Raw genomic sequence first — 22,946 nt, forward strand, 5'->3', positions numbered from 1 at the left:
GTAGTCAAGCGGGCCGGGTCGGTAGCTAACGGGCAGACAAGGTACAAGGAGTAGGCAGAAGATTGGTCAGGAGTAGCCGAGGTCGGTGCAGGAAGAGTTCAAGCAGAGTCAGGATCAAGCAGAGTCAGGATCAGGCAGGAAGCAGACAGCATGCAGGTACGGGGGTTCATGGGAACAATACACCAAGGCCCTGACTGCAGGCCTGGCCATTCCTTAAATACACCTCCTGCAATCAGCCTCAGTGATAGCTTGATTGCAGGAGTGAGCTTCTGGCTGCCGAGAGCACCCGCTGGCCAGCCCTGGTACTGCAGCCCACAAGGCAGGTGAGTCCCACCACCATTGGCGAGTCCATTCCTGACACAACCCCGAAAGCATCGATCACTGCAGGCAGGGTTCGCCTGGGCCAAACAAGCCAGAACCCAGTACCAACTAAACAATACCTTGTATGCCGCCTCCAGCATGGTTGTATTAAATGAACATTTAGCTATAAGCTACCAGGCCCTATTCCAGTCCTCCAGATCCACGACTGCCCCCAGGTCGCGCTCCCACTGAGCGACATATGAGAGAGAAGTCTGTTCAAAGCTGCATGAAGAAGGGAAATAAGGCCCAGGGCACCCAGACACTGTTGCAAAGCAGTTCAAAGGCAGATTTCTGGTACAGGAAAGTCGAAGTGCCCCACAGTGAGGTCAGCCAATGCCGCAATTGAAGGTAATGAAAAAATTCCACTGGAAGGACATCCCATGACTCCCGAAGAGAAATCCAAGTGGGGAAGGACCGAGAAGTCAAAAAGTGTCACACCTGCAAAAGACCATTGGCCACCCACCAAGAAACCACCCTTGGTTGATCTAAACCCAGTGGGAAGAGAGGGTTGTTATTAATTGGGAGCACAGGTAGGAAAGGTGACATCAGGCCACTCGAGTAACGTATTGAGTCCCACACTTGTAAGCCTTGGAGCAAAATCGGACTCAGTGCCATAGGGCATAGGGCAGGGGGAAGCCATAGAAGCATCGATGTCGCAATAGGGGCACAATTAGGTAGTTCCAGCAGGACCCAGAGAGTAACATCTGAAGAAGCATGCAGCATAGACAGAGATGCAATCTGGCTTTCCTGATAATACTTAGTTACATTAGGCACCACAAGACCACCCTGGAGTCTATGAACAAAAATAATATTTCTGGAGACTTTGGGGCACTTATCGGCCCAGATAAAACACATAGTCTTCCCCTGAATCAACTGAAGGGAATGAGGAGGCACTCGCACTGGGAGGGTGCAAAAATAGTATAACAATTTTGGCAAGATGGTCATTTTCACTGAATTAACCCATCCTATCCAAAACAGGTGCGGAAATTGCTAGGAGTGCATAAGAGAGGAGACAGAGCAAAACAATGGATAATAACTTACAGCAAACAACGAGCCATAGGTAGGGGCAGGGGTGTACTGACAACTCATGGGGCCCCTGGGCAATAGGAGATTATGGGGCCCCTGTGTCCTTGCCCAAACAAAAAAGCCTATGAAAAAGGTACCAGGGGTATCTCATGGGGCCCCCTACTGACCCCGGGCCCTCGGGCAGTGCCCAAGTTTCCAAATGGTCAGTCCGCCCCTGGGTAGGGGTCAAGTAAATGCCTAGGTATTCAAGAAAAGAGGAAGCCCATTTGTAAGGGAAGTGGGACTATAGGCACAAAACCAAATCGGAGGCCAAAGTAATATTGAGAGTCGAGGCCGGGGCTTCAGATGTGGCCAGTCCTATCCAAATTAATGCGGAGACCCAAAATAAAGGAGAAAAGCACAAGAACCTGTTGCAAATTTAGAGGTGTCGTCAGGGGATTAGTGAGAGTCAAGAGGGCATCATCCGCAACGATTCAACTTAAACTCCTGTCCTGCGTATGGAACACCTGATATATTACAATCGGCCCGGAGCGCTAAAGCCAGCGGCTCAAACACCAGGACAAAGAGTGCCAGGGACAGGGTGCAGCCCTGTCTCGTCCCTTGCCAAATAGGAAAGGGATCTGAGAAATACCCAGCGTATTTAATGGAAACCGAAGGGGAAGAATACAAGGCTTGAATCCAAGAAAGATTTGAATCCCCAAAACTCCAACAAGAGAGCACAAACCACAGATATTCCCAGGATAGAGAATCAAAGGCTGTATATATGTCTAAGGGCAGTAAGAATCCCGAGAATTTCCGCTGTTGTAGAAAGTGTATAAGATGGACCACCTTACAATCGATATCACCTGCCTCCCTCCCAGGGACAAAACCTACTTGGTCCCTGTGGACCAGACTACACAAATATTTATTGATAGGAAGACTAAGGATCTTGCCCAATATCTTCAGGTCTTCATTAAGAAGAGAAATGCGATTCCTGCAAATCATCATCGGTCGTTTTAGGAATTATGGAGACATGAGCTCTAAGCTCATCCGGAGAGGACAAAGAGCCCTGTTATAACTCATTGAAATAATCAGCCAAGAAGGGCGCCAACAGGGTTGCAAATTTCTTATATTAGAGACTGGAGAAGCCGTCGGGACTTGGGGCCACAGTGGACCATAGAGATTTGATAGCTTGGAGCACTTCCGATGCAGTGACTCCGGCATTATAGGGCCATCTACGCTGCCTCGGATAATCCAGGAAGTCAGAGATCTTGGAAGAATACCTCTGCCTGAGCCATAGGGAAGGGATTTGGTTTAGCATAAAGGTGCGAAAGGAAGTCTGCAAAATGGGAAACAATCTGCTGGGGATTAGAAGTACAGCCACCCGCGGGAAGTCGCAATCAGATTGGTTTATGGGGTTTCCCCACAGAATTGAGTTTCTTTGCCAGCATCAGCTTATTCGCACAGGAATAAAATTTGTGTTTGGTACAACACAGGGCCCATTTCACCTCCGAAGAAGCAAGTAGGTCCAACTCTGCAGCCAGAGTGTCTCGTGCGTTTTTATGGGCTGCGGATGAAAATGACTCCCAACGAGCATTCGCAGAGGCCAGCAAAGAATGAAGCTCCAAAAGTCGGTGCTCCAGCTCCCACTTCCAAGCCCCCGCCAGCTGTATAACATGACCTTAAACCATGGCTTTATGCGCCTCCCACAGGGGCACTGCCAAAGAGAGAGATCCCGGGTTTTCCTTAAAGTATGTGCGTAAGAAAGATTCTATTTGTTGGTAACCTGAGTGGTCAATAAAGAAGCATTAATGCGCCAGTGAAAGGGGTGCCGTACCAACCCAGAGAGGGCAAGGAGGAGTACCAGGGGATCATGGTCCGACCAGGGTGAAGAGGGAATAGATATTCGCCTGACCAAGGGAAGCTGCTGAACATGCATGAATATATGGTTAATTCCACAAAAACTGTCATGAGGATTGGAATAGAATGTAAAGTCGTGCTCAGTTGGGTGAAGTTCCCTCCAGACATCCGCTAGCCCCGCCGTCTGCAAGAGAGAGTGCATACGTTCCTCTAGCACTAAGTCGTGAGAAGAGGCCGCCCCCTGGGCATAGCTCCTATCCAATGTAGAATCCAAGGTAACATTTGAATCTCCAAAAAGGTCATCATCACCGCTGGGATCCAGCCCACCCGTGGGTAACGACGGCGGGGGACCCAAAATTAAGGCCGGGGCTTCAGATGTGGCCTCTGGTGGGGGATCCGAAATTGAGGCCAGGGCTTCAGACACAGCCTCCGGCGGGTAGGCCCAGCCCGCAGAGCGCTGGAGGAGCAGGCGGCTGCAGTTTTCTTGCCCATCGTGGCAGCGGGGGACAGAGAGCTAGGAGGGGCTGGAGGGAAGGCAGGCAACCTCCCCGAGGGCTGGAAGATCGGCCGATGTGTCCGGCGGTCGAGGAGCAGGCCTACAATGCGGCCATCACAATTGCTGCTCACGAGTGTCCCGCAAACTGAATATATTTTAAAATAAAATGTGTCTCATCTCTTCCTCAAACATGGCATCCAAGTACAAATGCTGGCATAATGTTCATTGGATTTATGTAATATTTATAGCTGCTGTTTTTGAAATTTCATACTTATAGTTCCCTCTTAGCGTGCTGGACTCCAATCATACTGCCTACATATTCTTCGGCTTTTGTGCCAAATGTTTTGTTCTTGTGTCTCAAACATGGAACTGTTTACAAGAAGTAATCCCTATTTTGAAATTTGGTGAATAATAATGTATAGATGAAGGATGGATTGACAAAGAAAACAGTCAAGCAGTTGCCAATGATAGCCAGTCAAGTAGTGGGAAATAGCACCATGGTCAATATGATGGGTAAGGTGTGGGTGGCAAGGAACACCTGAGGCCATGCCTGCTATATTCTGCAGTGAAAATATGTATGGATTATCTGAGTTAAATGGCTGTGATATAGTTGTGGACAGATCTCCTGTTGCATGTCATCTGCTTTGTACAGTCATCTTTATCCCACCAACAAGAACAAAATGTTTATATTCCTTGCCAATTAAGGAATGTCTGTAAAGAAAAATGGTGGCCCAGGTATCTGCTTTTCTGCAAACACTAACCTTCTCAAGAATCTAGTACTTCAGCCATTTACAATCAATATCAAGCTCCTTTTAAAAAATATATTGACTTTGCTCAGCTTTCATTTCAAATTGCTGAGCTATTAATATTTCTCTATGAAGGTTGTTTACCTCTGTAAATCTATCTCACTCTTGGTTGGTTACCTTTGGTTACCTAACAAAAGTTACCTTTTGTTAGGTAACCAGGTGTCTTTCCTTTCCAACTGATCAGGGTTGCAGAATACCTGATATGGTAGGAAGTGGAATCATACATCACAATTATGGTGCTAAATATCACTTTAAAAACCTTAAGATCTATTTCTTTTCCTTTCTTTTTTAGGTTAACAACCATCACTAATATTTACAGTACGTGCTTTGGAGGTATATTACTCCTGGGAAAATGTAATGTGATTAAAAATAATGATCCATTATATTTTTCAGCTGCCGAAGAAAGCTTTCTGAGGCACTAATACACTCAAGGAAAAATATATTTCTTTTGAATATGTTGAACATATCTGCTAATGGCTGCCGTGATGCACCATCATTTCTGAAACGTATCCTGTCTAATTTACAAAAAGAAGAAGGAAAAACTTCTTGGTGCAGATTGGTCCATATTATGAGTTGCTCTCCAAGGCTGAAATCTATGAAAAACTGCTCGGTTATTGCTTTTTATTGCCACTTATTTTGCCTCATGGTACTTTTGTTTGGACTGATAAACAGTACAGGGATTGAACTAATTGGCCGTAGTAAACATTTGTTTTCTCCTAAGAAATTTTTTAATTGAGACTTATTTCAAGTAAGGTTTTGAGGTCAAAAGACCATAACAAAATGCCATGGATTTTGAGAATCCTAGGGCTTTATAAGGTGTATGACCATTCATATCCTCCTCTTGGTGTCTGCCTTATATGGCTAAAAGCTTTGAGCAAAGATGGCAGGGCTTGGTTCAAGCTCGGTTTAGCAAACCCAGAAGAAAATCTGTGATTCTCAAACTTAGTGTGGATTCCTACTTAAGTCTATGGGATACAAATCATGTCATTACTTTTTTCAGTAATGGGCAAGCTACTGTTGAAAAAGGGCACAGGGAATAAGAATGAGCTGAAGGTTTGGTCTGAACAATGTTCGGACCAAACCTGGGCTATTCAGTTATTCAATTAAAAGTCGGAACATTTACCGTTCCAAGGAAGCTTAAAACCATGTATATTAGCGGTATTACTTTTGGTATTTTACATGACAGCTTCCTGCTGTCAGTGGTTGATAAGGACACTGGTGGATCCAGGCACTACTGAGACCTAATGGCTAGATACATCACTGGCCTCATTCACTTACAAGGATGGAAATCTCTGGCCATATATGATAAGGGACAGGAATAGTTAAAGAAAATTGACATGGGGGTTACCCCTAATTCATGTCAAGCCCTTCAAGTCTGGAAATAACTTTAAATTAGGACCTCACACACAAAAAAAAATTAAGAATGTGGGTCCCCTAAGAAACGTGCCCAATTCTTATTGGAGCAGGTGTTCCCCCCTCCTGAACCATACCAGGCCACATGCCCTCGACATGGGGGTATCCACCTGGCAAAGCACCATGACACAGGGACCTCTTCCCCACAATACTGGCCTGGTGGCTCTGGAGATCTGTGGGCAGAGGGCTTATCAGAATCTGCAAACCCTTTTAAAACAAAAGGGAATTAGCAATAGGTACATTATACCACAACTTATTTACAAAAAGAAGTTAAAGTGGTTGTAACAACAGAAGGTTTTTTACCTTCATGCATTCTATACATGAAGGTAAAAACCTTCAGTGTGCATCTTCCCTCTCAGCCCCCATCTTATACTCACCTGAGATCAATCCCGTGATGTGCACGAAACCTGAGGCTCTTTTGACTCTTTCACATTTCTCACCAGCCATTGGCTATCCTGGCTGTCAATCACAGTTCTGGGGGCATTCAGCAGAGGGAGGAGTCAGAAGCACCAGTGTGGTAACTGGGAAGAGGAGGATCAGGGCTGCTCTGTGCAAAACCATTTCACATAACAGGTAAGTATGATGTTTGTTATTTAAAAAAAAAGATAAAAATGAACCTTTTGAATCACTTTCTTTAATAAAAAGAAACCCAAAAAATCCCATTATGTACATTTACCACCAATCAGGTCATCCAGTAATGTAGGTCCACATCTATCACAATGCCCGTTAACTTAACAAAAAAAAACCCATGTACATCTGAATATGGCACTTTACTCCCCTCCAAATGACAGGTCTGGTGGACGACTGCTTGTATATTGTCCAGCTTGGCCAAAATTAACTATTTAAAGTTAAAATAAACATGAAGTTAAAGTGTATGTAAACCTAAAAAAAATAATGTTCCTTTATCTTTAAGGCAGGAAACACTGCATAGCTTGCAATGTTATGTAGTCCTGTCCATGTTGTAAAATACCTGGTTGATCCTGCCTGTTCCTGTGTTCCTGTCTGTAAACTGACCACTCTGTTTATGGTTGCTGGTCCACAATAGCATGGTCAGTTTCTGTCCCTCAGTCATCTGGCTCTCTCTGCAGCATGTCTACATCTCCTCCTCCCTCTATGCCTGTCATTTTCGTAGTCTGTGTAAATCGACTTGGCCCAGCTTTGTTCGGCTCCCCTCCTCTCCTGCCTTGAACGACTGAGTGCATTACATACACAGTGGGGATTATCAGCCCCTCAGTGGACTCACTGTGTTTGGGAATGAGAGGAAAGAAGATCATGTGACCGCACAGACCTGCTGGTTTAAAGAGATACTAAGCAATGTTATTTAGACTAACAAAAAACCTGTGATTTCTAGGATCCTATAAGACATGGGATAATAGGAGTTTATTGCCGATACTTTACAACTTTTAAGCTTCAAGCATTACTAAAATCACTGCTTCAAACAAACAACATGTAAAAAAGTTATTTTCTTTTGGCATTGAGACATTTTCCTATGACAGTGCCAAGACCCTCAGGCCAGTTGTTTGACAATTCCTTTCCTATTGGCCTAGGAAATGGACAGAACTGTTTTTAACATTCAGCACCCATTGACTTAGACGGGGTTTGGCACCCAAACTTCACTCATGTTTGCTGATCCATTCTCGGTCTGAACCCAGATGTGTTCTGCTCATCACTAATGGAAGGCTTGGCACTGTCATGAAAGACATGTACAAATGCAAATCCCTTTTTTAAATCTCATTCAGCAAGGTTTAAAAGACAACATTGGAAATACTCTATTCATTTATCCCATTTACTGTAGGCATTTACTGACTACTTGTAAACTCAGGTGGCCAAACCATTTTTGCAATTTTTCACTATTTTTTTCACTTACAACTTTTAGAGTTTGTTAAATAGTAATTAATTAGTAATTTTGCTAAAAATACACTAAAATCTTTATTAGTGGATACAAACACAGCAAAACTTACACAAATTGTCCTAAATGCATACTATATATGCCAGATAAAACTGTACTGAGTTAATAAAAAATATTTGTAAATTTTAAATTGTGCTTTTTTTGAAAATGGTGAAAATCGAAGGTACACAAAACTGTTCATAGACAACTTACTCAAAAAATCTGAAGGTTATAATTTTTTACTTACAACTTTCAAAGTTGTTTTCAGACACACCTAACCATGTGTTTTCTGAAACCATATGACTTGTAAAATAAAAAAGTGCTACTGATGTTTAGGTCCCGCAATAGTTGCATAAATGTTTACCAAATCCCTTTTTTTGCTAAAAATACACTAAAATCATTATTAGTGGACACAAGCACAACATAACTTACAAAGTTCCTGATCGATTCCTTATAAATAAAAAAGCTAAAGCTATATTGAGTTAATAAATTACAAATATATGTACCTTGTAAATTGCTCCTTTTTGCAAGCTGCTCCTGTTCTTTTTGGGATGAGGATATGTTAGTATAGGCTGAACGCAGAGGTGTGCCTGGCAGTTTGAATATGATTGTCTACCATCTGGAGCCCTGTCATCTGTTTACAACAGTTGCATAAGATTACATTACAGCTTGGGAAAATTGTTCTCATCCATCCCACCCACTGGTGTCCTCTGGTCTCCCGGGAGGTGTCCCGCCATTGTGCTCCTTGTCTGTTTTTATCCAATTGTCCCTCTCCCTATATGGTAGTGCAATGTTGGGATAATCATCAGTATGGTGCTCCAAATATGAACCTCTGAAAAAGCCCATCCAGTGAAACACGTTGGAGGATGACACCTTCCTTCTGTATCATCTGTAACATATTATCATTATTGCATGTTACACACAATCTTTTACTTAGGAAGGTGTTTTGGGGTTCACTATACTGAACGTTTTATGTGATATCATCCACTTTTTGCTTTTTTTAGTGTATTCCCTGATTCTAACATTTTGCAATTACCAATTATGTGTTTTATGTAAGGTTGTGTACGAGTATTTTTTTCCTGATGGTGAGAAAGCACCTTAAAAGCCCCATACATTTTGATTTCTTTTTTGATATATCTGATTGGGGATGTGGTGCTGATGGATCAACCATACCTATTATCTGCTTAAAATGCTTTAAATTGAAGACACACAAAAGGGTAACTTACGATAAACCTGAAGGTTATTCTTTTCCACTTACAGCTTTCAGAGTTTTTTTAGGACTCTCCCCAAACCATACATTTTCCGAAAGCACATGACCTGTAAAATTTAAAAAAGTCCTATTATTTTTTTAGGCCTTATAGTCATGCAAATGTTTGTTATATAATTACAAAAAAGCACAGAAACACCTGTGCATTCATGTGAGAGTAAACATAGCCTTTCATGGATGTATGCTTTAGTAAACCCCATGTGAAGGAGGCCTTAGTAGGAATTTAGCAGGAATTTTGCACATTATGTTGTGTTTGTGTGTACTAATAATGATTTTTTTGTATTGTAAAAAATCAGTAGCACCTTTTGTTTATTCTGCCAGTCTTAGGCCTCTTTCACATGGGCGGTTATTCTGCCACAGGTAAAAGTAGGTAAAAGCATGTTTGAATTCAAGACTAAAGGCACAGCGAACACTTGCAGTTGTACATTGCAATTAACAATGATTATGTGCATTTACATGCGGTTGCATTTAGCTGCAGTGGAACATCTCTATAGCAACTAAATTGTTTTTTTTGGTCCCTTGACTACCCATAGTACAATTGTGCCCTCCTATTTCCTGTGTCTTTGTTCAGTGTGTGCTTCTTTCATCATTGAGAGGACTTCGACCTTTGCTGAAGTGTGGTCATGGATTACAGAAGCAATTTGATTGCAGTGATTATTTTGCTCCTTATGAGGATGAAAAGGAGGAAACAGATTAATCTGATTCAGCGAAGGAGACGTCGTCTCTACTGGGAACATCCCTTGATCTCCCAGCGTCCATCTATTGGTTACTTTGCCCTCATGTTTGGAGAAATGTGCACTCACCCAGACAAGCTCTGCAATTTTACCAGGATGTCATGGCAACCTTCCAACAGTTATTAGACGGTGGAAAAGGATGTCTGAGCCGAATGCACACCAACATGAGACGAAGCATTAGTGCGGAAGAACATCTGTTAGTTACTTTAAGGTAGGTTTCCTATATGTTGAATGGATGCTTGAATATATGTGTAATTTTTTTATCTTCTGTTTTTTTATTTTTTTATCAAGTTTTTTCAATTTGTATTGCAGATACCTTTTACTGGTGCCATTTTCACCTCCCTACACCATTATTTTTTAATGGGGTTCTCAACTGTATCAACAATTGTGCATGACAATGTACTTGTCCTGTGAGAAGAACTGAAAAGCTCAGTAATGCCAGAACCAACAGACAGTTTGTGGGAAGAAATAGCTGATGAGTTTTGAGAGAAAACTAACTTCCTAAATTGCATTAGGGTATTAGATGGGAAATATGTCCGTCTCATCAAGCCACCTAATTCTGGTTCCTGCTTCTTCAACTACAAAAAATATTTCTCAATTGTTCTGCTGGGACTCAGTGATACCAATCTGAAATTTATAGCTGTGGATATTGGGGCCTATGGAAGTTCTTGAGATTCTACAATTTTCCATAATTCTGTGATGGGTCATCGTTTCCAATATTTGAATTTGACGTGCCACAATCAAGGCCTCTGCCTGGCGCTGCTGGGCCGGTTCTGCCTCTAGTGGTTGTAGCAGATGACGCATTTGAGTTATCCGCCTACCTCCATAGGTTCTACACAAAGCATGCCTCAGATTCCAGGAAACGCATATTTAATTATCGACTGAGTAGAGCACGCTGAATGGTGGAGTGTGCTTTTGGAATCCGTACATGAAAATGGCGTGTTTATTATTAACATCAATGCACCTGGAAGTTGACCACGCAGTCAACATAGTTAAGGCACGCTGTGCTCTGCATAACCTTTTGAGGATAAAGGAGAATGTGTCCAGTGATCCGCCAGAGCAGATTCCAAATGGACCCCAAGGTCATCAGACTGGCACTCGTCCCAGTAATCATGCCCTACAAATACGTGACCATTTTGCGGACTACTTCCTTACCGAAAGACAGGTTCCATGGCAAAATAGCTATATCTAATCTTTTGCTTGAAGATTTTTTATTTTTGTACAATTGTTACTACCACTGCTATACCATTTCAAATGTTGTACCATTTGTACATTTTGTTATATTGCTATAGATAGTATACAAGTTTTAACAGTTTGATACATTTTTTTAAAAAGTCAACATCTTTGACCAATTATTTTTGATTTATTTTTTGTATGATTTATGTAAACTAGTAACACACTTGTTAAACAAAGAAAGAAGACCTTAGGTCTTAAAAATACAAACCCTAAACATACATGCTTGCATGTATAATGCAACAAAAATTCCCTTTGGAATAGTGTGAAAGCTTTTTAGTTTCAAGTATACAACACTTTTTGACTCAGTATTGCAGGTGTGATAACATGAGTCACAAAAATCCCTTGCAGAAATCACAAAAAGTTCAAGTATTCCCATCATGAAATGTGACAAAAACATATTTTGTTTCACACAGAAGGGCTGTGAGCGCAGTATACAGCTGTGTGTTAGTGCTTACAGTAGCCACATGTATTGCTTGAAAACATAATATTTTTTAAAAACCTTGGGTTCTGAAACGCACAATCACACTTCAAAATGTGTCCAACATCCTGCTGAGTATTATCAAGCATCAATTGTAAATGTATCATAAACTGCCTGTGGTGATTTTGTGTCAGTAACCTCTCTTTTTACAAAAAATCAGGAATTGGTTTGGCTAGATTAAACAGGAATTGTAAATAGTGAAAAGTATACTGTCATTCATTTTATTTGGACACATTTTAGTTTTGCAGGCTGTGTGCAGACAAGATGGCATTTGACTGGAGCAGAGGACACAAAGGGGATGTTGAAATGGTTATATTGAAGTAGTTTGACTATGCCATAATGAATACCTGTCTTTAGAGGGGATACAATAAAGACAATAAGCAGGAAGTTGGATTAGTTGCTTACAGCAAAGTTAGCAGTCAGATTAACCACAATATAACAATAAAACAGTTATATAAATAACAAATTAGAAGCAATAAAAAACTACAAGTGTTCACAAACTGAGTAAGGGGAATCTATGGAAGAATGACTAGGTTCCCTGCCAACATCTATGAGTGAATCAGATTGGGAGGATAAAGATGAGGGTGGATAACATGGATTTGGTTGCTCATGCATTCTTTGAAAACCCTGATTAGATTGGAAAGGTGTGTACATCGGTAAGGGTCCTGAGTATGGGTGGCTCATGGAAGGTGTAGTGTCATAACAATGATGGCTGGGCAGTGATTTAGAGCTTCTAGGTGTATTAAAACTCAATGCCCAGGGCTGAAATCTAGGAAATGGGCATTGCTCTTTGCAAGCGGAAACTATGAACATAATATATGCATATAAATCCCCTTTAACTTCAGTATGCTTATCAGGAGAGACCTCTATAATTACAGACAGTAACATTCTGCAAAACATCACATCAGGGTCTGAGATATTCAAGAATTCATCATCAACTGGTGAGCCAGAAGCTTGCGATTGTTTTTTCAATTCTTCAAGTAGGCAATTAAAATATTCTTCAATAGGAGACTCATGCTGAGGACGGCGTGTTCGACGAGTAGTGGAGCTTGACTAGACTCTCTTATCTTTATTTTCCTGTAAACTTAATGAGAATACAGATTATGCTTTTCTACAAATATGTCACTGCACCAACACCAGCTGCCAATTTTGAAGGTATCACATCAGAGTGATTGTGACATGATAATTGTGACATTTTTGAAAGAAACATACCACAGGTGCTTGAGTAGGTGGTTGATTTTCATCAGGAGCAACTGTCTCTACATTTGTATTTTGGTTTGCTTCACCTTCCGTTCCATTGTCTGATGAAATGGACACCTTACTATTGCAGGTACGCTTGAGACGGTTCTAGGAAAACATAATAGCATACAACTTTGAGGATCAAGATTCATGTATAATTTCTCTACAAACCATATTGTTTTTTCAGTGTTTAATTTTTTTTTTATTATAATCAGGTAGAGCGTAAACCACAGGATTACCATCCAGCAATAGCTGATGAAACATTAAAAAAAAAGATCAGATGCCTCCAGGATAAGAAGTGATAGTAGGCATACTATGCAGAAACAGTGAGTGTTGCAGATGATAGCAGCAGGCAATATTATCCATAGATAGAGTTTCTTGGATGCAAAAAATATTACATTAACTTACAGTCGCATCTCTGTGGTGCGCCTCAAAAATGACAAGGCCTCTGCATGGAGGTTAGGCTGATGGCGTGTTGAAGGTGCTTTACTTCTCTCTGCAGACTTCTCTTCATGGAGTTCCTTCTTGTATCGGTCATGCAGGGATCTCCATCTTGTAGAAATCTCCTTTCCTGCAATGTATTCCATTGGAAAATATTAATGCGGAGTTCCAGTTAAACTGAAAAATAAAAGTCAGCAGCTACAAAAATTGTGGCTGCTGACTTTTAAAACAGCCATATGACACCATAGAAAACAATTACCTTAGGAAAATGCATTTGCTATTTTTCAGGTATGGTCGCTATGGACAAATGATCCCATGTATATTCCTCTCACACATCAATCAATTTACTCACCGTGGTTCTCCTGTTCATTTGCCGACATAATTTCCCAGTTTGGAGTCAGAAATTGGCACGCTTCCTCCTATTTCAGCCTCTTCATCACTCTGTCAGAGTATCTTGGGCATTCAGGGTCCCATATCTCTGGTAGGTCGTGCACCAATGCTATAATGGCTTCATGAGAGATATCACAGGCCGCCATTGCTCCTCTTTGCTTCTATCCTCCCTTTAGCTTCCTGTGTCATTCCCACATATCCCTTGTGATTCTGATGTGCTTCCTGTTGATGTTATTAATTTTTTGCCACTGCTATCTACAGGTGGAATAGTGCACTGTGATTACCTGCAGATATGTACAGATAGCTGTGATAAATCGGCCCTGGACGCAGCCAAATTTATTTTTTCTAACCTCACATAACCACAACTAACAAAATCATTTCTAAACGCAGTGTGTGAATGGGGCCATATGAATGCATTTGTTAAAGATAGTTATTAAGAGGTCGTACAATAAATTACCGTATCACCCAGTAAATGGTCTCCATTCAGTAGCCAAAAAAGGCATACAAAAAAAGAAGGGTTGTGAAAAGAAATTCACAAAGAAAGCGGCTACATTATGAACAGAATGTGATACTCAGAAAAATTTCCAAAAATTATGCTTTATTACACATACAAATTCGACATATGGGCAATCGCCCTGGTTTACCATCACCTCAGTATGAGACAATACACACAGACCTAAAACCATATAAAATGACACCAGTACCGGTCTAAATACCTGTGCAACAAGGACAATGACTACAAGAGTCTAAAGTCCCTGTGGCACTGGCGCATAGGTGAACACTTCCCAAAGGAGGTGTATACAAAAAATTATACCATAGGTATACCATAACACGTGTTATAGATGTGTAGACTATGCTACTACCAGAGTGGTTATATCCCAAACAGGGAGTTTAAAAAAATTATACCATAGATATAAATATCACATGTATGCAGTACAGCAAGCACAGTATGCGTCAAAAAGAAGGCATGCCTCTAGGCCTATATGAAACAAAACATAAATGTCATGTAAATGATGCAGTACATTCCTATGCCGGCACAAGTGGTTGGGGCCCATTCATCTGTGATTATTACCAGCTGTTTCCTAGGGCTCTTGAATAAAAATATGCCCCATTTTTTACCGGGATGGAAGGATAGATGCAAAAAGCAGCGCACTGCTTGAAATGGTTTCTTCACCACTACATGTGGACTACATACCACTTTCTGTGAGAAAAACAAGACACATCCCAATAGATCTTCTGCCTGTTGAAATACATGTGGTATATCTTGTTTCCTATACAAAGCACCATGATGTCCCCATCCTGTAGTGAAACAGACAATATGTGGAAAGTCACTGAAAGAGCTTACACTCTATACAGGATATATAGGTCATATATGTCACATAGGACCATATATCTAGTGTCCTGCAACAGTCCACTCACCACCTGTGCAATGGATAATAGGAGAAGAAAAAATATCCTTCATAGGTATTGCCATATAAGGCCAAGGAGGCCAGGGAGCCACCGCTGACATCCGCCGATATACCGCTGGCTCCAGCCTCTTCTCGGCGCCTGTGCTGCCTAGGCTTGCCTCATGGCATGTGAAAATGGCTTCCTCCTTGTAGGTCAGCGTGCGTTCCACCTAATGCGCATGACCGGAAGTGACGTATCTGACGTATGACGTCTATATATATGAATGCATTGCCTGCATTTAGCTGCTATAAATAAGTTCCTCTAACCGCAGCTAAAAACTGAAATCTAACCGCCGGTGTGAAAGGGGCCATATGCTTTTGGAAACTGCATGATTTGGAGGGTATTTCATGAACTCTGAAAGCTGTAAGTGAAAAATGATAACTTCTAGAATAAGTTGCTATGTTTTTTTTCTTACAATTTGGTTTATTTTATTTATTAAAATTTGTTTTACAGCTATATCGGGGGGGGGGGGCTTTGGTAAGGCAGCAGGTGTCTAGACAGACCCCTGATATCTCTTTTTTTGAGGCAAAGGGAATGAAGACATCAGAGATCTCAGTCCTTTTCTTTGCAGCCTTAGCTGCACTGCTGATAAATGAACAAGGATCCTCTATACAAAGGCCTTATGTTCATTCACAAACTGAAGCACAGTAAACAGTGCTAACCATGCTTCAGTGATGAATGAACACAGGAGCAATGCACACCCATCATTCACTGTGTTACTTAAAAAAGGGGCCTTTACCAGCCCCCCCATTCTCCATTCTGAAACAAATCCCTTGAAGTGTGACCCAGCATCAGCTGACAGGGGGTGAAAGGGGGAGCTGGTCTGCAGTGCGGTGGGGAAAAGGTGCTGAGGAATCACTGCTGCAGGGAGAGGTGGTTTACATAGTTCAATCACCCTATGACCCTCCCACAGCAACTGAAGCCAGGAGAGGGGATTGGTTCTGTGGGGGGGTTGGAGCAGGAGGGACATATAAGATAGGTTGAGGGGGGCATTTATAGAGCTTGCAAGGACAGCAGGCAGAGTGGCAGGGTTTGGTCACATTTTGGGTGAATAGCTGTAATAAGCAGCTTTTCAGCCATTGATCACAACTAATCATTTATTCAGCAGAGTCTACTTGACAGTGCTGCTTATAGCTGAAGGGGAAGGGGGGTATGCCATGAGCATAAGTTGAACTGACCTAGTCAGCTGGAAACTGTTCTGTGCTTCCATGGCAACTAAGGGTTAAAATAATATATTTGAGGAGGTGCCTTAAAGCTGTACATGGTGTAACAGAACAGTACTATATAGACTTTTAAAGTAACGGTACATGTCACGGCAGTAAAAATGAATGTCTTGCCTAAATTACTTTATTTATTTAGAGCACTCCCAATCCCAGTCTCAAAAACGTTCCTAGACTGCTTTCAACGGATGGTTAATAACTTTATTTTGCGTAATAAACGCTCTCATTTTACTTCATTGATCCTATACCGATTGCAACGGGCGGGAGGCCTCGGTCTCCCCAATTTCTGGCTTTACTACTATCACAATGGGCGACTATTAATTCCCAAGTTCCATGGATCAGATATGAATCTCAGTCTATACGTCCGTTCTATCTACCAGGCATATTATGGTCCAAAATTCCATTATGGGCCCATAACTCCATTGTAGCCCAATCATTAATGCTTTGCTCCAGATATAAATTTAAATTAAATCTGGTCTCCTCTGTTTCACCAGGTTCATCATTTTTTGGTGACCCAAATTTTATTACGGCATTCTCATCTCCATAGGAGTTCCGTTGGTGGTACGATAGATCCTTTATCAGGTTATCCAACTTTCAAAGAGGAAGATCTTATATCACCTTCAAGATGCTACGTATACTTTTTGATATCCCGCTGTGTGAATATTATCATCATTAACAGATTAGACATTTTTTAACTCACATTTTGACCTTACACCCTCATCTCCGATTTTGTTTTTCAAACACATTAGTCGTGACTCAACTAGGGGCAGGGGTCTTGTTTCAGATTTATATCGCCAATTTTTGGTTAGTTCCTTTCCCTCACCCCCTCTTTATAGACAGAAATGGGAGGCTGATAGTAGTATCACCTTTTCGGATGAGGATTGGGATTCCATGGTGGATAACATGCGTAAGACCTCTAGATCCCTTTCTGTCCGAGAGACAGCCCTCAAAGTATTAACCAGATGGTATTATACCCCATCTAGACCACACATCCTGTTTCCAGGGACATCCCACCTATGTTTCCGAGGCTGTGTCCTTGCTGGTACCCTAGTGCATACATTTTGGGCCTGCCCAGGCCTCTCCTTGGTGTGGCGCAAGTTCTCTGAGGTGGCTTCTGCACTGGCGGGAGCCCCGGTGCATCTGTTTACGCAGTCCTGCCTATCAGGAGCTCATGTCTCGGGAGTTCAGACTGAGGTTATGAGGCTAATCCATACCATTTGTATATCCACTCTATGGGCTATTACCCTACACTGGAAAGCTCGCACGGTACCATTGGCCACTGTTCTGCATAGAGTTGACGCTGTGATGCTTATGTAAATAATTCATTACATTTTATTGGATAAGATGCACTTATTTGATATAAAATGGGAAATCTGGAGAACTCATAGACATTTACTATATGACTAAGGATCACCCATGTTTGGATTGATTGAATTACTGTGTTGGTAGCGGTATAACTCTGCCTACCTCTTTACTTATATTGCTCATGTACTTAAGTTCTTTTCTCTCTTTTTTTTTCTTTTCTCCTTCTTTACTCTACATGATTGTACCTTTTGAATGTACACTTCAGCTGTGCCTTGTTTCTGTTTTATATACTGTTTGAAGCAAAAATGTCATTTTACAGTCTATTTCTTGAAAAATAAAATCGTTTGTAAACAAAAAAAAAGTAACGGTACATATTAAAAAACAAATGAGAAATAATAGTGTGGGGTTTCCCCTAAAATCCACCCAGATGTTTATCCAGGCATACAGCCTGGATGGCCTAGAATTATGGGGTCAATAAATGCGTACCACCCTCTTCCTGTACCATACAAGACCACATGCTTTTCAACATTGGTGGTACCTTGCAGGAGGCAAGTAGAATATTTGGCGCACTCCGAGACGGAGTAAGGAAGTAGATGCAGCATACAATAGTATGCATAAGCATATAATCAATGGTGATGGAATTAGGGAAAATAAATCATGAGCAATATACTGTAATAAATATACAATTAATATGTCCTTAGAAAGAGTCCTATAGGTAATTCAGATGCACCATGGAGTGGAGGCAGCCAGCCAATAACGAGCTAGAGAGGCCCTGTAGAAGATCAGGAAGAAAGAGGTGGTGCCCTCTCAGTGCAATATAAAAGCTTTTTAATGAATAAAAAAGTGTACTAATACAGGCCACTCACAAAGCATAAGTAGGTTTGTGCTTGCAAATTGATAAGCATCAGTTGTAGTGGAGGGTAAGAAGCCTATGCATGGATGGTGGTCACCGGCATCTGGCGGTGGTGCTGGTGACTTCCAGAACATCCTCCTAGTTCTGGGATTCCCTCGGTTGAGACGTCACTTCCGGTCACGTGACAGCGGGGGTTGGTGTGCGTTCGTATCATGAGGGGTCCCTCGTCAGGCCTATGGCGAGATGCCGGTGACCACCATCCATCCAGAGGCTTCACACTCCTTTACTACAGCTGATGCTTATTATTAATTTACAAGCGCAAACCTACTTATGCTTTGTGAGTGGCCTGTATTACTACACTTTTTTTTCATTAAAAAGCTTTTATACTGCACTTAGAGGGATCACCTCCTTCTTCCTAACCTTGCAGGAGTGCAGTAATGCCTTCCCCACTTGCAAGGCACCTTACCCAAATGTTGAAGGACATCCTATCCTCCAAAAAAATGTGGGGGCTAGGGTAAAAAAACTGGAAGCCACAGTTATCTGCCATCTCTCAGAGTATTGCATTCTTATCATTCATGATGACCCCCTGTCCAAAAATGTCTCCGTACCACCTGGTGATCTCTCCCCACTACATTACGTGCACTAAATGAAAGATCATCAGCTTCTAGAATGTAAACAAACATCTGGATTTCCTTGCTGACATTGTTTGGTCAATTAAGACTCTGGGGATCCCCAGATGTTTGTTTACATTGTAGCCTTAGAGCACTTGTGTCAAACTGGCGGCCCTCCAGCTGTTGCCAAACTACAAGTTCCATGAGGCATTGCAAGATTGACAGTTACAAGCATGACTCCCAAAGGCAGAGGCAAGATGGGACTTGTAGTTTCGCATTAGCTGGAGGGCCGCCAGTTTGACACTCCTGCCTTAGAGTTTGATAACCCCAAATAACATCTTTATCCAAAATGATCTAGAACTTGATTAGCATTGAGATAGAGCAGTTGGCTTATGGTCATACTAGTTCTTGGCATTGGGGAACTGAGAAGATTAAAAGTGAATTGAAATGTAAAAAAAAATGTGTCAGTGTAAAGTTGTCAATACAGTGCCAAAATAGCACATATAACTTTTTAGGTTACCTTCCCTTATGTATGCCGATGTGGTCAATAGAAATAAACAGTATCATCACTCCTGGATGTTCATGTTGACATCACATGCTTATTATATTGAGGAAAGAATATCCTTAATAGAATTTTTTCCAATTAGTATATGTTTACATTTATTATTAAACTTTCTACATGTATTTGTTTGTCAATTCTAATCAACGGCATACCTCATGAGAGCGACTAATTAATGGTAGTGATATTTCCTACAAATTGATTAAATTTCATAACAACCTTGAATGAATAAATTGAAAATGTGAATTGTACATTGTAAGCTTATGCTAATCAGAGATAAACAGATTTAAAGCCTTTGTGAAAAAATGTTGTGAAATTGCTAAGCTCGCAAAAGATGCCTCTGTTATGGTTATACTTTCATTTTTTATAATAAAATGTTTAACATATAATTTGCCACCTCTGTTTTAGAAAACTTAACAGTAGGGAGGCAGCAGGATTTGTCCTGATGCCACACATGATGTCTTGATATGTTTCATGTGGGTGTTTAACATCATTGTGCATGGCCAGGCAGGATGACATGGATTACTACTATTCATCACAAGAAGCACATAAATAAGAGCCTAAGGCATTTGTTCTGTGTAATTCTCACATCAAAATTCTCAAAGTTTTATTTTTTCACATATTCTATGCACTTCCTCTGATAAACTCTATAATAGGATTCCTGTTTAAAAAATCCTGTTTCTATGTATAATTTGTAAACTCCTCTGCCTCTAACAGCTAACCCACATATATATATATAGAAAAACATGAATATGAAAGTGAACAAATATGTAAAAATGTGAAACTGCAATGATAATAAAAAAATTTGTGAACACTGAAAATGCTCTATACCTTTTCTTGAAAGAAACATGTTATTGTGATTATTTTATCCTAGAGACGTAATAATTTACAAAGAAATGTTACTATCATTTAAGGATCTAAAGCTATAATAAAGGCATAGTAGACTGAATGTGAAGATACTCAGTAGTAATGAAAAATCTACAGCAAAATGTATAGTACTATAACAAGTGACAATATTATATACAGTGCATCCAGAAAGTATTCACAGCTCTTAACTTTTACCACATTTTGTTATGTTACAGCCTCATTCCAAAGTGGATTAAATTCATTTTTTTCTCAACATTCTACAAACAATACTCCATAATAACAACGTGAAAGAAGTTTGTTTTGAAATCTTTGCAAATTCTTAAAAAAAAAACAAAAAAAAAAACACATGTACATAAGTATTCACAGCCTTTGCTCTATACTTTGTTGAAGCACATTTAGTACCAATTATGTGTTTTGAGTATGAAGATACAAGCTTGGCACACCTATTTTTAGGTATTTTCACCCATTCTTCTTTGCAGTACCTGTCAAGCTCCATCAGGTTGGATGGGGAGCATCGGTGCACAGCCATTTTCAGATCTCTCTAAAGATTTTCAATCGGGTTCAAGTCTGGGCTCTGGCTGGGCCACTCCAGGACATTCATAGAGTTAGACTGTAGCCCCTCCTTATGTGGGCTGTGTGCTTAGGGTCATTGTCATGTTGAAAGATAGACCACCGCCCCAATCTAAGGTCCAGAGCGCTCTGGAACAGGTGTTCACCAAGGATGTTTCTGTACATTGCTGCATTCATCTTTCCTTCAATCCTGACTAGTCTCCCAGTTCCTGCCACTGAAAAACATCCCACAACATAATCCTGCCACCACCATGCTTGGCATTCAGGCCAGACATGATGCTTGGCATTCAGGCCAAAGAGTTCAATCTTTGTTTCATTAGACCAGAGAGTTTTGTTTCTCATGGTCTGAGAGTCCCTCAGGTGCCTTTTGACAAACTCCAGGTGGGCTGTCATTTGCCTTTTACTGATGAGTGGCTTCCATCTGGCGACTCTACCATACAGGCCTGATTGGTGGAGTGCTGCAGAGAAGGCTGTTCTTCCGGAAGGTTCTCCTCTCTCCACAGAGAAATGCTGGAGCTCTTTCAGGGTGACCATCGGGTGCTTGGTTACCTCCCTGGCTAAGGTCCTTCTCCCTCGATCACTCATTTTGGCCGGGCGGCCAAACTCTAGGAAGATTCCTGGTGGTTCCAAACTTCTTCCATTTACGGATGATGGAGGCCACTGTGCTCATTGGGACCTTCAGTGCTGCAGAAATTTTTCTGTACCATTCCCCAGATCTGTGCCTTGATACATTCCTGTCTTGGAAGTCTACGGACAATTCCTTGGACTTCATGGCTTGGTTTGTGCTTTGACATGCACTGTTAATTGTGGGACCTTATATAGACAGGTTTATGACTTTCCTAATCATGTCCTATCAACTGAATTTCCCACAGGTGGACTCCAATCAAGTTGTGAAAACATCTCAAAGATGAACAGTGGGAACAGGATGCACCAGAGCTCAATTTTGAGTGTCATGGCAAAGGCTGTGAATACTTATGTACATGTATTTTGTTTTGTTTTTTATTTTTAATAAATTGCAAATATTTCAAAACAAACTTCTTTCACGTTGTCATTGTTTGTAGAATGTTGAGAAAAGAATTAATTTAACCCACTGTGGAATAAGGCTGTAACATAATAAAATGTGGCAAAAGTTAAGCACTGTGAATACTTTCTGGATGCACTGTAATTTATGTTCAAATATTATTTATTGAGAAAAGTTTTCAGACATACAGAGGAGAAAAACATGGTAAATCTTGAATGTGAGAATAAAGAGTCCACTTGGGTAATTGTAATACATACAGAGAATAAACAGGTGTGAAGGATCCCCACCAATAGGCCGGGGATATTTTAGGTTTCAGATGTTTACAGGAGAGGTATGCTCATTGGTCAGTGAACCATTCTCACTGTCATAAAAAATTTATAATTGGGGAAGAAATGAAAGTTTGGAAGGGGGAAGGAAACAAGAAGGGAAGGCACTTGGGAATACACTATTGTTAAATTTGGACGGGTCGTATTAGTAATCAGTTTACGGAACAATTTGGATGTTTCAGCCATCGAGACCATTGGACTTTAAATTTGTGGGAAGCTGAGTTGTGTAAGGCTATTCTTTTTTCCATTTCACAATGGAGATTAAGGTCTTGAAAGAGGCGAGACAGAGGGGGAGTAGTGTTAGAGCGCCATAATCTGGTAATATTGGTTTTTGCAGCAGCTAGAGTATGTAAAATGATGGTCCTTGAGTCTATAGGGAATTTATCTATGCCAATGTGTAGGAGAGCCAAAGCAGGACTTGGAGTAATTAGTGTATCTGTAATGGAGGATAATATCTGAAAAACTTTGTTCCAGTAAGACTTAATCGACTTACAGTTCCAAAGTATATGGAGGAGTGAACCAGACTCTCCACAGGATGCACTGTAATTTAGG

General features: G+C 41.0%; 1 pseudogene; it reads left to right on the forward strand.

Annotated features, from left to right (window-relative positions):
* The first annotated feature begins 4,143 nt into the window (after positions 1–4,143).
* LOC149462929 (uncharacterized) lies at positions 4,144–11,021 on the forward strand (annotated as a pseudogene).
* The last annotated feature ends 11,925 nt before the right edge of the window (positions 11,022–22,946 follow it).

Source organism: Staurois parvus, unplaced genomic scaffold (assembly GCF_062004578.1).
Source record: "Staurois parvus isolate SC_StPar_1 unplaced genomic scaffold, SC_StPar_1.0 ptg000165l, whole genome shotgun sequence".
NCBI lineage: Eukaryota > Metazoa > Chordata > Amphibia > Anura > Ranidae > Staurois > Staurois parvus.